General features: G+C 43.8%; 1 protein-coding gene across 1 annotated transcript in view; it reads left to right on the forward strand.

The window, feature by feature from the left end:
- Positions 1-13,861, forward strand: part of MYO3B (myosin IIIB) — a gene marked incomplete at its 5' end in the record, with an annotated part of 464,298 nt that overhangs the window by 69,394 nt on the left and 381,043 nt on the right. The window lies entirely within an intron of this gene.

Here is a 13,861-nt window from a genome sequence, read left to right on the forward strand (position 1 = left end):
ACAACAAGCCTCATTTCAGTGTCAACTAGTCTACGGAGCTCTAAGTAGTGGCCCTGGTTGTTTTCTGTTGCCAAGTACGTAGCAAATTCTCCTGCATTTTGTTAGTTCTCTGCACTAAAACATGGGATTTGGTCCTATCTCAGTTCTGGCCTCATCACAAAACTCTCTGGGAAATGACACAGGTGGAAGTTTGGGGAACCTTTGAGCTAGATAAGACACACCTTGAAATGCCAGTGTATTCTGCTTATCAGGTCAGTGTTTGATTCTAAAGTCCCCAGGCCTTTGCCTGGACACCTCTGTGGAAGGAAGCAAAGGCTCTCTAAATACGAGGGTGCAGGCAGCCACATCCCTAGATGTTTTTTCATCTCCTCTGTGCATTTGGACAGCCTTCTGTGTCACTGCCAAGGTGGTCTCCTCACTCTGGGATTGCTTCACACTGATCTCTGCTCAGATTCCTTCAGTGGTTCCCGCTTGTCAGTGGCCTGTTTCAGGAGTGAGTAATGGGTCCAACCACCTGAAAAAGAAAACCCTGACATATGGCAGTGTTTACTCCAATCTTCCGTGTTTCTCAGATAGGCTCGCTTCTTGTCACATACCTACAGAACTATAAAACCCAAAGGAAAAAAGTATATTATGAAAAAACTACAAAGCCAGTGACATGACATTAATGAGACAAATGACACTGTTTGTAAATCTCTATTGTCTTTGACCATGTGATCACCTTTCAGAGCAAGACCCCGTGGGCTGAGTCTGGCAAACCTACTGTCGCCCACATGTGGTGACCAGCTGTGTTTAGCCAGTGTGATCTCTTTGTTCAAACTGCACCTCCTCTGACCTCCAACTGTTGCCAGATTAATAATAAACAATACAGGCACCAGAATTAAATGGCAAAGGATCTGGAGTGTGTTTTAACTCCTCCCTCCCATTATCATTGTCAGTAGTAGTAGTAACATAATGACTACTAAAATAGAAGTGGAGTTTTCATAGGGACTTGTGGATTCCACTTGGAGACACACTGTGGAATGAAGTCCAAGGCTGAGGCAGGAGGATCACAAGTTCAAAGCTAGCCTCAGCAATTTAGCGAGGCACTTAGCAACTCAGCAAGACCCTGTTTCTAAAGAATATATATGTGTGTATATATATATATATATATATAGGCTGGGAATGTGGCTCAGTGGTTAAGTGTTCCTGGGTTCAATCTCTGGTACCAAAACAATAATAACAACAACAAAACTTATTGGGATAGTAAACAAAGTCCTTCCTTCATATTCCAGCTCCTCTCTCTCTGTCCAGCTTCATGCTGAATTACTTTTCCCCAACTTAGTTGTTCTTAATACTCCAGCAGCAGTGAACAACAGATAATTCTCCAAATCCGTACTGATAAGTCATTCAATTGAGCCCTGGTGTACTGTTACATCATCACCCAGAATGACCCTCAGAGCTCTGGAAAATTCCTCCTTAATCTCCAAGTCTCAACTCAAGTGCCAATTTTCCTAGGAAATCTCCCCTAATCCCTGGATAGGAGCCAACAGTAAAGCCTTCCACCCTCCATTAGTACACTGTTACCATGGCCCATAGCAGCAGGTGGGTGGACTGTCCATCTGGACTTTAAGCTCTGGTAGAGATTTGGGATGCCCAGTTCTCCACACAGAGTAGGTGCTCATGTGAGGAGGGTTCCTCAGCTAGAGCATTAGTAAATTTTTCTGTAGATTTTGGTTGATTTGTTCTGAAAGGAAAGCTTAGCTGAGGTCACTCAGCTCATATTCAGATGGCATAACATGACAGTCAGTTCTTATCCATAGCAGACTGGTTCTCAGGAACACAAGATGTAATCAAGAAAGGCCTGAGTCTAGCTTCATACATTTATGAGGAGGTATTTGTGACTTTCTAGCTTCAGCTGGGTTGAACAACATGTGGAGTGCTTCTATGAGGGGAAGTTTGGTGGTCCTCTGTGAGCTCCTGTTGCCCAGACTGCATGGAAGCAGTTCCCTTCTTGGCAGGGGAGAGCCAGCCACATCCTGCCTGCTGCAGTGAAGAGGAGGCAGTTCATGGTGTGGGGACCTTGTAGCACCTTTCAGAAGCAGGTGTCTGATCTCTTCGAGGAGGGTTCCGACAGGGACCCAGGCTTATATCATCCTCATGTTTTTATTTTCCAAATGAAGAATTGCTCTTTCCAACAAAGTCTCTTTTTGCTCCATAATCCTGTTAGTCAGCATTCCATATTGTGATACAATATTCTGAGAAAAACAGCTTAAAGGAGGAAAGATTTACTTTGGCTCACAGTTTCAGAGGTTTTAGTCCATGGTGTGCTGCCTCTGACGGTTTTGGGCTATGGTGAGGCAGGACACCATGGTGGCAGGGTGTGGGGGAAGCAAAGCTGCTCACCTCATGGCAGCCAGGAAGCTGAAAGAGGAAGGGAGAGAGAGAGTGAGAGAGAGAAGGAGGGGGTCAGAGACAAGATAAAACCCTTCAAGGACATGTCCTCAGTGACCTACTTTCTCCAACTAGGTCCTACCTCTCAGTCTCTAGGACCTTCCAGTAGTCCACTCAGCTGTCAATGGATTTATCCACTGATGATGTCAGAGCCCCCAAGATCCAATCACTCCCCGGAAGTCCCACCTCTGAACACTGCTGTATTGGGCAGCAAGCCTTCAACACATGAGGCTTTGGCAGACATTCCAGATCAAAACATCCACCATAGGAATGTCCACAGGAGAACCTTCCATTGGTCAGTGCAATTCAACAAATGTTCCACTGTGAGCCATGCTTGGGATCAAATGCAATCCTAGAAAGTATAATTCGTAATGGTTGAAATTAACTTTGTTTTCCTAAGACAGCCTGCATAGTACATTGATTGTAATACACATTCCCTTCTGTTTGTGTGAATAAGTGGATTTAGATTAAATGTAACAACAGTGCATTAAATACCAATGCCAGTGGAATAAGCCCATTGAAGACAACCTGAGATTTTATTTTTAAGATGGAACTGAAAGATCCTTGATCCTGTTTTATTTTTGAGAAATTGAGCCACGTTTTTCTTTTTCCATTTTTATCCCTATTTTTATTTCACAAGCTTGAGTAGCCACAACAGTTAATTCAAATAGGCTGTACTACAACCCAGGTAGCTAATGAAATGTGACCACACCACAATCAAATGTTGACGGGCAGTCAAGATGCACAGTTCACTGGGGCAGCTCGAAGCTGCTGCACTAATCAACTGTCACGTCCACATTCTCCACTCGTTTCCTCTCCCTGCCTGATTTGGACACTACTAAAGTTGAAAAATACTGGTAGAACAGTATCACCCTAGCAAGGTAGGAGAAGAATAACTATGGGAGACCAACCTTACACGTGACTGAGTCACATTCCCCCAGTGGGTGCTGAGGCACTCAGTTGCCAAAATGTGGCAGAGCTTTCCCCACCCTTCTTGGGTTTGAGGGTCAGTGTCTTGTGCCTGGGTGTGTCTTGCTACAGCCCCATGGGTGAAGCTATGCTCACCTGTTCCTTTGTAATATAATCCCTTGCCCTGTTTAGGATAGAATCTTTCATGGAAGTGCCTTGTGTGTGTCCCCTTCTCTTACTGTGCCCTTGGTTGTGGCCTACACAGGTGTCAGTCAACCTGCTGACAGTGGACATCATGCAGATAGACTCAGCCCCTTGAACCTGACCCCTTGCCTTATTTGAATAGCTTCTAGAACTCAATAAAAGGGGTCAGCGCATGGTCTCACTCTCTCTTTCTGCAGACCCTTAAGGTCAGAGGAGCCATCACAGCGACCCCAAGGAAAAAGGTATTTGTGTCTCTTGTGTGGTTATTTCATGCAGCCCAATTAGCCCAGTTTAACTGGAGTGACCCCTGAGCCTTTTAGTCTCGAGAACAGAAACCTGGCAAATAACTACGGGGTACCCTTAGCATCAAGTATTTTGAAATGATATTATTGGGGAAATCAATTGTGTGGTAACCTAAAAGTCAAGATCAGTATAATGTTTTATAAATGAAAGATCTCAGCAACATACTGTGACGACTGGGAAAAATGTCTTAAAAAGGAAAGAAAGAAGTTCAACATAGAAACTATGGTTTTAGCTGGGTGTGGTGGCACACACCTGTAATCTCAGTGGCTCAGAAGATTGAGACAGGAGGATTGAAAGTTTGAGGCCAGTCTGGGTGACTTAGTGAGACCCTGTTTCAAAATAAAAAAATTAAATGGGGGGTAGCTCAGTGATAAAGGGCACTTGGGTTCCATCCCTAGGACCAAAACAAAACAAAACTATGTGTTGAGATTACTATGAGAAAATATTCAAATAATAGAAAATTATGTTTCATATAATAGGAGAAGAGGGAAGTGGATCCAGAGGCTGTTGATTAAGCAGCCCAATAGTCTTCAAAAACTCAATTCTTGACCAAGTGCAGTGGTGCACACCTATAATCCCATTGGCTTGGGAGGCTGAGACAAAATTTTGAGTTCAAAACAAGCCTCAGCAATGGCGTGGCCCTAAGCAACTCTGTGAGACCCTGTCTTTAAATAAAAATATAAAAAAATAGGGCTGGGAATGTGGTTCAGTGACTGAGTGCCCCTAAGTTCAATCCCTGGTATCTCCCTCAAAAAACCCTTCAAATTCTTAAATCAGAACCCAGATTCTTTTTTTTAATATTTATTTTTCATTTGTAGTTGGATACGATATCTTTAATTAATTTATTTATTTTTATGTGATGCTGTGGATGGAACCCAGGGCCTCGCTCATGCTAGGCGAGTGCTCTACCGCTGACCACAACCCCAGCCCCCAGAACCCAGATTCTTCAACCTCTCTGGCTGTGACTGCTGAGAGCTGTGTGTTCATTGTTTAGGGGCTATCTTAGGGACTATTGTGACCATGCTACCTGTGAATATCTGAGTGGCAGTAGTGGCTCTAGCATTCCAACAGCCACAGGAGGAAACGTTCAGGGTGTGATCACACAGAAGAAACCCGCCCACTGTTCCCACGGGACTGCTCTTGCAGCCAGTCACCGTGTTAAATTTGGGTCTCCTCTTGTCCTGATCTGAAGCCTTGTCCACCCCTGTAATTTCCTTTGGATGCTCTAACCCAGTAGTAGAAACCTGGTGGCTTTAAACACAGAGATTCATCATCTCACAGTTCTGCAGGCTGGACATCAGGAGCAGGATGTTGGAAGGTCCTGCTTCCTCTGCAGGTCCCAGGGTCTTTCCTTGTCTCTTGCTGGCTGCTGGAGGTTTGCTGGCAGTCCTGGTGCTTGTTGGTGTGCAGCTGCCCAACTCCAGCCTCTGCCTGCCTGGTGTCTTGGTGTTCTGCCTGTGTGTCTCCATCCTCACATGGCCATCTTCTTAGAAGGAGTCCAGTCACGTTGGGTGAGGCATCCTTATAAGACCCCATTTTAACTAGTTTCAATAGCAACAACCCTATTTCCAGATAGGTTGACATGCTGAGGTCCTGGGAAATAGGACTTCAACTTAATTCAACACAGAGTGACCCCCCAATACCTTCCTTTGTAGTAAATCATTCAAGTTTCCAAGGTAATCAGTCAGCCACTTGGTACCTGCAGGGCTGCTGGTTACTGGTCCTCGCTTAGAGTTCAGCTTTGCCTGTGCACATGCACGTATGTACACACACACACACACACACACACACACACACTCACAGATCACTCACTCTCTGCCTTAGGTGTTTGAGGCAAACACAGTTCTTTCTGGATGTGCCAGGCATACCAAATAGCTTTCCCATGTTGATTTCTCCACCTTCAGAGTTTTGTTCAGTCTACCTACATATCTGCTTTCATGTTTTCCAAGTCATAGCCACTTCCTTCAACCTTCTGTTTATTTTCTGGAGCTGGGGACATAGCTCAGTGGTAGAGCATGTGCTTAGCATGTGGCATATGGGAGGCCCTGGGTTTCAACCCTAGCAACACACACACACACACACACACACACACACACACACACACACACATCCCTCTGGACTCCTGGCCTGTAGTGTAAACCTGTATCTTTTTTTTCAAAATAATCTTTCTGTTAACTATGTTTGTTTTCTTTTTTCTCCTCCACTCTTTCTTGTAATAAATAATATGAATAATACTATCCCACATATGCATCGACTTTTTACATATATTATTTTGTAAGTACTCACAATTACCTGTGAGCATACCAATTAGGATGATTACATCAGTATTACAGATGAAGAATGCAAAAGGCGGCCAGTCCAAGTATCCATGGACATAGAGTGGCTAGGTGGGCCATGGGGACTGGAATCCATATTTTGTGACTTACTGAACTAAAGCATTTCCAACATAACCTATGCCCACTGTCAATATTAGCATTGCTCCACTAATATTTGCATCAAGAATATGTCAGGTAATGCCCCAGTTGATAGCCAAAAGCAGCAGATGCCTATTTTGTGTTTATTAATGGTGATAATGAGGGTTAAGGAGAGTTGATACCTGATCTATCATTCCCACTATCACATAAGTGGTGGCCTCTGAGTGTCCATCATGGGGGAGGGGACAGATGAAATGAAGTTGGTCCCCACCTGGAATATTATCCCACCATGAGAAGCTCCAGATTACCAGGTGCACACACTTAAAGACAGCAGGCTGAAGGTTCAAACCCTTGAGAACACTGAAGTACTTTAGAAACGCATGTGTGCCGAGCAGGAAGAGTCAAGGAGTATATATGTAGACTCTTAAAAAAATGCCTATATTTAGCTGGCATGTGCTGGTGAGTCCATGCTAATTATAAACATATAAACATTTCCCCATTCTGGATGGTAAATGGCTGCCTTCCAGAGCCCATTGAGTGTTCCTTAGCCACCAGAAGTGCCTTGTCTCTTTATCCAGGACATCCCTGACCTCCTAATGGCCCAGCAACTTCAGGGGGTGAAGTCTGTCTGCAGAGAGCCTTCAGGGCCAGCTCCAGTGGAGTTCCAAAGCCCAGTGGCCACATGCCTGCTGATGGTTAGATATCTTGAATATGGTGGTTGCTAAGCAAATGTGCAGTGGACAGGAAGCCTGCACTTCCCAAGGACTGGCTCATCTACCAGGATAGGTGCCTTTTCATTTCATTCTTTTATTTCATTCTTAATAGTAGCTACCATTTCACCTTTTTGCCACTGAGAAAAGTGGGGCTTTCAGAAGAGTCAATTCCCTTACCTAATAAGTGTTAAAGCTGTTTGGCTTTTCAGAGAGCATGAGAATGCAAACCCCATTTTGCAGGTGAAGAAACAGAGAGAGGCAGGGAAAGATTTCTTGTACTTGTTCTCTTTACAGTGCATTCATGTAGGGTGCTCATTGTGGAAGGTGTGCTCCAGGCAGGTGTGTTAGCTCATACAACAGAGGCATCCAAAGATATGGTGGAAGGGTGCCCTGAAATTGGAATGAGAGGCTCATCATTTAAAAAGATACACATGAAGGAACTATCACCTATAATTTACAGCCTGACTACACTTTGCAATTCCAGCAATGCAAGAAAGCAGCCCTTGTAGTAAGGACCCTGTATACTTGAATCTTTTTAAAACAGCTAAAGGTCTGTTTCTGTACTGGAAAACAGACTTGTGGATAAAATAAACATTTGCTTCTTTTTAGAAAAAATTTTTTTTCCCTTTTTACTTCCATCTGCTCGTTGTTGCAAACAACAGCTAATCAGTTGAGCAGAGAAACAGATGTGCTGTGACGGCTCCCAAAATTGGTCTCTCTCTGTCTGGCAAAGGGTCGTTGACAGGGGATGGTTGCCATAACAACCAGCTTACACCAATGCAGAAATATCGCAAGCTTTTTGCAACCACTCTTGAGTTCATTAATTATGCCATTCTTAGCTAAATGATATGATAATGCTATTTCTTTTGGCACTGACAGGAATAGAGATGAAAAATGAGATTTTTTTTTGTTGATGAAGGGTTGAGAAAGCCAGAGAAACACTACCATACTGAAATAGTATCATTGTCATTATTACCATTTATTCCCTGAGCTTTAGCTAATGAGTTTGATTCCCAATTAGGAGTTGGCATTTATTGAGTGCTTACTATGTTCCAGGCACTGAGTGCTTAAATGTAGTAACTGATCCATAATTCTCAAAAAATCCTCATAAAGTCAGTGATATTACTAATCCAATGTTTTAGGTTAAGTACGTAAGTCATAGACAGTACCTATTCCTGTCCTGGGACAAGTTATTAGGTGATGCCTCAGAATTTGAACCCAGATAATATAATTGGTTCTAAGATCCTCACTCTAAACCACTGTACTATAGCGAATTGTTGGGTAAGCTGTGAATCTGTCTTCATTTTTTAAAAAATTATTTTTGATAAGAATTATCCTTCCTAGTGTCAGTCTAAAATGAGTAATAGAGAAATGAGTCTTTGTAGAGTTTGTGCCAGAATATCAGATAACTTAAATTACAGATATACATGTGTTTGAATGAGAGGTGTCCCCCTAAAGCTCATGTATGAGAACATGCAAGAAAGTTCAGAGGAGAAATGATTGGGTTGTGAAAGTCTTAACCTAATCAGTGAATTAATCCCCTGATAGGGATGAACTGAGTGGTAACTGAAGTGGTAGGTTGTGGCTGAAGGAGGTGGGAGTTGGGGAGTGGCTTTGGGTATATATATTTGTTTCTGGCAAGTAGAGCACTCTCTGCTTCCTGATCATGATGTGAGCTGCTTCCCTCTGCTACATTCTTCCGCCATGTTGTTCAGCCTCACCTCGAGGCCCAAGGAATGGAGTCTGCTGTCTATAGATTGAGACCTCTGAAATCATGAGTCCTCAAATAAACTTTTCTTCCCTAAAGTTGTTCTGGTCAGATCCTTTAGTCACAGCAGTGAAAAAGCTGATGAAAACAGCAAGCTACAGCAAATTATAGGCATAGCCAAAGAGTTTGGTACTAGGGGAAGCTTTACAGACAAACGAAAAAAAGTACACATAAAATGTTTTGAAACTATGAGACAGGGGCTTATCCCAGGAAGTGATGTCAGTCATTGGTGGAGATGGTGTGTGTCAGGCAAGTGTTCTTGTGCAAGTGACTCACTGTCCTTGTGTTAGCTGTCTCTGTGACTCATGTAGCAAGTTGCAGGAAGGAGGAAATGTCCTTTGGTGTCTGTGGGTCCAGGCATAATGCCGAGTGCCTCTTCTTCATGGCTTCCTGGCTCCGTCTTACTGGGGTTAGACATAAGTGACTTTGTTCTGGTATTGATAACCTTCACACTAGTATGTGGAGGAAAATGCAATATTTCAATACAGCACTGAAAGCCAGCACAATTAAGGCTCAAAGAAAAATCTAGAAAAAGGAGCATTCTTCAGGATTGAATTTAGGAGGCTTCAGTTTTTGTCTTAGCTCTGCCACTCATCTTTAAAGCACAGTTGTGTGGCTCAGTTATTTTACTTTTGTCTTTTTAAATTGATTTTTATTTGTGCATTATAATTATATATAATAGTGGGATTCATTATGACTTATTCATACATGCACAGAACATAATTTGTTCAGTTTCATTCTCCAGTGCTTCCCTTTCCCTTCCTCCCTCCCTCCCTCTGCTCCCCTTCCTCTGCTCCTCTGGTCTCCCTTCTAATTTCATGAGCTGCCCCCCCCCGCCTTTTGTTCCCTTTTTTTCTCTTACATGAGAGAAAATAGATGATCCTTGACTTTCTGAGTCTGGCTTTTTTCACTTAACATAATAATATGGCTTCAGTTTAGATAAAAATAATTAAGTGCACAAATTGTGGAACATGATACATCTGGAAGCAAATTGTAGATACCTGCCTAGCCTTTTATTTATTAATTTTTTTGGTACTGGGGATTGAATTCAGGGGCACTTAACCATTGAGGCACATCCCTAGACCAGCCTCATTTTGTATTTTATTTAGAGACAGGCTCTCACTGAGTTGCTTGGGGCCTCACTAAGTTGCTGAGGCTGGCTTTGAACTCGCGATCCTCCTGTCTTGGCCTCCAGAGTCACTGGAATTTACAGGCGTGCACTGTGATACCTGGCACTTCTTAGCCTCTTAGCCACAGACCTTGGGCAAGTTATTGAATATTCCTAACCAGTTAAATGGAGAGACATTAAAAGGTAAAATGGGAATGGGGGAAAATTGCCTCAAAACAAAATAAAATAATGTATTAAAATCATTTGGGGCAGTACCTGGCCTAGTGCATGCTTTTAAAAAATGGTGGCGTTATTGTCCTAACTCTCACCCCTGCTGAACCTGTTCTCATCTTTTTGAAAAAGGGACTGACTTGGGTGGTTCTGCTCCATGGTCCTTCTATTTTTCAGAGAACATTGGCAGTTTTTAGGGGAAAAGCCTTTTCCAGCTCTCATGTCCTGTGGCCCTGGAGTTCCTTGAATAATAAGGGTGGACCTCACCACGCTCTTGGGAAGATGAACCAGATGACCATGGCTCGATTTTTGGGGTCCATGGTACCTGGTCCTTATATATTTAATTTAATTTAATTGATTTTTCAGTGATAGAGATTAAACCCAGGACCTTGCACATGCTAGGCAAGTGCTCAACTCCTGAGCTACACCCCACCCACTTGGTCCTCTTTAAAAAGAGTGGGCAGGCCTGGGGTGTATCTCAGGGGTAGATCTGCCAGGTCCTGGGAGCTCAAGAGATTCAAGTGAGAGATCTTGAGATCTTTGAGACAAGGGTAGCGGCACACAGGCCTGTAATCCCAGCAGCTCTGGAGGCTGAGGCAGGAGGATCGAAAGATCAAGGCCAGCCTCAGCAATTTAGGGTGGCCCTAAGAAACTTAATGACACCCTGTCTCCAAATAAAAACCAAAAAACCAAAATGGCTGGGGATGTGGCTCAGTGGTTAAGCATTGCTGGGTTCAATCCTTAGTACCAAAAACAAAAACAAAATTAAAAATCTTTAGATCTTTGGCCAAAACCCCTGTGGTTTTCTCCAGCAGAATTCATCTCTAAGATCCTGTAGCTTTTGCTGTTCCCTGGTTCCCTCCAGGTGTCTTTTGACAGCCTGAGAGACAGATTCTTTCCCTTCTTGTTCTGGATAACAGAGCAGAAATCTCTGTCCTAAGAAACAGATAGATTCCCTCGCTTCTAGCTCTGAAGCTGGCCCTGCCTGCACTCACAGAGTGGCTCTGCCTTGTAAGGCCCAAGGTGCCTCTCAGCACTGGTGTCCGGCTGGTGAAGGGCCCATGGCAGGTGTGGATGATGGGATGCAGCCCACCTTCCCTCCCCAGCTCCAGCGATGGCTTCCCTACGGCTGCAGCTCTACGGGGAAGTTGAGTCATAAATCACAAGTCAGGGAGCATGGAGGTGGGGGGCGGCCCTGTAGGCGGTGGTGACATGCCACCACCCTACTCTTGGCAGGTCTAAGTATAGGACCCCAGCTGAAGGCTTCAGGTCCCAGCTGGGCAGAAGCACGTGAGGCCCAAAGCAGAGGCCTCGTGTCCTCTCCACCCTGGGCTTAGCAGGAGGCGCAGCCTCCTTGAGCACTTGGAACTTTCCAGGTGGTCCTCCTACTCCCTTCTGGGGAGGCAGGAGGGCCAAGGCATCTGCTGTTTCCCTTTCTTCATTTTTTTTTTCCTTCAGAAGCAGAAGCTTTTGCTGAAGGAACATCAGAGCTGGCCTCCACTGTCCCTGGGCTTTGAGTCCCAAATTACCGGGTCTGGTCCCTGGCTGTCCAGGGAATTCATGCCTAAGCAAACAGCGCCTCTGCTTCCTTGCCCAGTGACCCGTCAGAGGAAAGCCAAGGGAGGTGGCAGTCAGCGTTTGGAAGGGGACTCCAGAGCAGCCTTGGAGGAGGGCGACTCGGAGCAGGTGGAGGTGGGGAGATGAGTGTGTGTGATGTTCTCCTCCTCTGTCCCAGGGATTTTCCACACCGTTTTTAGTTTTAGAAAATTAAACAGAATCACTCTCTGAGAGGACCGAGCGACATTCCCAAGGGCATCTTTATTTGGTGAGGACAGGAATAAGAGACTACTTGCAGATGGAGAGGCATGCCCCAGCAGGGACATTCAGATATTCTGTCTAATTTGCTTTCCTTCCTGTTTTTCAGATGCATCATGGAGGAAAAAAACAGAATAAAACATTTTTTTTTCCTTCTCACTAGCTTCTTGTCGTGGGCTCATGCTTCAGGTGTATTTGTCTCTTTGCTGTGTGACCTTGGACAGGTTCTCAACCTTTCTGAATCTGTCTTTTCACCTAAAGTAATAGTACCTGACCTAATAGGCCACACCATGGCCTGAACTGGAGAGCCCCTCCTCACCCTGTCCTTGATGGTGTTTGGGTGGAGGTGGGCCATAACTGGCAGAGTCAGGGGGGGAGCAAAGAAGGAGGAGGGAAGGGCCAGAAAGTGAGCAGCAGCAGGAAATCCCTCTCTTAATGCTTACATGGACAGACTCACAAGCTTGGAGTGTGGGAATTACTATGGCTGCGTTTACCAAGGATTCGGTCTCTTTGGAGGTGGCTCCTGCGTTCATGATATAAGAATTCCAAGGACCAGGCTCTCTCCAGAAGGCAATGGGGAGCCATGGAATTTGCTCCCGCTCTGGTCTTGAATCAGCCGTGTGACTTTGCAACTAACTTTCCACTAAGAACTTTAGTTTCCTTTTCCTTAAAATAAAGGGATTGAATGAATGAGTCCTGAGGTCCCTTTAGCATCCAATGAGGAGCTGATGGACCAGGGGAGGGCAGGGGATGCACTGGGCCTCCAAGCGAATGTGCTACTTCTGGAGTCCATTAAGTCTCAGGGCAGGACACAAGTTTTGCTGGCTTACTTTTCACAGGGGAGGGTAGGGAGGATGGGAGTGAGTGTTGTCATAATTCTGAGAAGCACTTACCACACAAGGAAGGATGAATACTGTGTCCTCAGGGTTTTGGGGAATTTAGGTGCAGACATCAGCTGTATACTGGCCTAAAATCCAGAAACAGTCCCCTGTACCCTCCCTTTGCTGCGGTGGGGGTCTGTGCTATGTGAGCTCACACCCTGTGTTTTTAATTTGAACCTGGGTTTATTTCTCTAAAGGCTTAAGCTGAATATTATGATCCTGGGGAAAAGACTTGTAGAACAGCACATTTTAATTAGAGACCCTTCATAAGAACACTCTAGTTTAAATTATTTCTGGCAATTTCTCTGTGTTCAGAATATAGATTCAATCCTATTCTTAATTTAAGTTTTATGAAAGAAACAACAACAAAAAAATCAATTCCAGTTCATTTAGTCTTCCTCCTTTTTGCAAAACAAACAAACAAACCCCCAAAGCTCCGATATATCCTCCCTTGAAGTTACATTTTGTTCTAGGGAAGAGATTTGGCTTGTTTATTCAAGTATCTTGGCTTATAGCAGTTGAAGATGTTTGCATCTAAAACTATGAAATATTTTTACCACTGGAATATTTATCACTGCAATTTTCGATTCCAGAGAAGTTCTATTTTAGAAATCTTTGCAATCAATAACACTTATCAATTATGCTGGGTGAATGGTGTAAGCAAAATTAAGAATCCTATTTACCTACCTACCTCAGCCCATCTTATTTGCCAGTCTATTGCCTGCACGTTGGGGCTCAAGGTCAGCCAAGGATTAATAGCATTAGGTCTATTTGCCTGGCCTCTTATTTAGCTGAATTTAGCTCTTGAGATAACAGCATTTTGCCTGTGTACTTGAATGAAATTTTAATCTCGATCTATGGTTATTATTTTGCACTGCACAATCAATTCTAGTAAGGAGAGGAACAAGAATATAGAAGCTAAACTTAATTACATTTTAAATGACCTTTAGTAATATTAGTGGCAAAATAATAATATCTGAAAAGACCTTTTCTATTTTAAATTTGGTAAATTATTTTTTTAGGAGAGCAAAATGTATTATAATGTTATTTGTTTTGAAACATTGGTTAAAATCACATTATTG

The sequence above is a fragment of the Spermophilus citellus genome, assembly GCF_964194105.1.
Source record: "Spermophilus citellus genome assembly, chromosome: 11".
Lineage (NCBI taxonomy): Eukaryota > Metazoa > Chordata > Mammalia > Rodentia > Sciuridae > Spermophilus > Spermophilus citellus.